At 50.4% G+C, this 935-nt stretch overlaps 1 pseudogene; it reads left to right on the top strand.

The window, feature by feature from the left end:
• The window catches only part of LOC116091166, a 7205-nt pseudogene that overhangs the window by 217 nt on the left and 6053 nt on the right, over nucleotides 1–935 (top strand).

The raw sequence follows: 935 nt of genomic DNA, 5'->3' as shown, positions 1-935 counted from the left end.
CCAGTGACAGTGACGGAGCTCATCCGTCGCCGTCACAGACGACAGGAAGAGAGGTTTTCAGAAGAGCTGGCAGAAGTGTACGGGCGACTTCAAGCCCCAGGTGGCCAAAAAAAGGTCTCGAGGCGGGGGCGGGGGGAGACGAACCCCGCCAGAAAAGTTCCGGCCGGATTCTGCAGAAGTGAAGATGGGAGAAAGCACTTACAATCTTCGGTCTCGACAGAGGCAGCGGGGACCCCAGGAATCAGAGGAGATGAAGACGCAGAGGTCCACACATATTGAGCAGCAGCAGCAGCTGTCTCCAGCCACGAACAGGCGAGGGTTTCTAGACTCTCCGTCCTCCAGTGAGGACCGCAGAGAGGATGAATCTTCTTTCCAACTTGTTACAAGCCAGACAGCCTCAAAGAAAACTGTTAGGACACCAGCGACTTCCGTGATGAGTGGAGACCCTATAAGTAACTTATGCAGAGCCCCGTTAAGAAGCCCAAGACCTGATTCAACATACCAAACAAACAGAAATACGAAAATTAATGAAAGAGAATTCTATATTGTCCAACAGGTCAATTTCTTTGAAGAAGGAGAAACCGAAGATGATCTCCAGAGCTCTTTCAGTGGCAGCACTATCAGGGTCAGATACAACGACTCTCTTGAGTACACAGATGTAGCCGCCCAAGCAGCTGGTCATCATCCAGAGTCACCGTGGGGGTTACCACACAGTCAGTACTTCCCAGCCCATGTGAATCATCATCTACTGCTGACCTCAGGATATCAGAATAACCGTCAGGAGTGGGTTGTCCAAGCCTTAAGAGTGAGGCATACAGTGGCGTATAACAACATTCAGAATTCCGACTTTGGAAACCAGTCTCCATCAACCTCCAGGCAACAAGCAGCTGTACAATTCCCAAATGAATCTCCTGTCAAGATAAAGTGGTGGCTGC

Source organism: Mastomys coucha, chromosome X, assembly GCF_008632895.1.
Source record: "Mastomys coucha isolate ucsf_1 chromosome X, UCSF_Mcou_1, whole genome shotgun sequence".
Classification (NCBI taxonomy): Eukaryota; Metazoa; Chordata; class Mammalia; order Rodentia; family Muridae; genus Mastomys; species Mastomys coucha.
The sequence above is the reverse complement of the archived record's forward strand: the minus strand, read 5'-3'. Positions and strand labels throughout refer to the sequence as shown.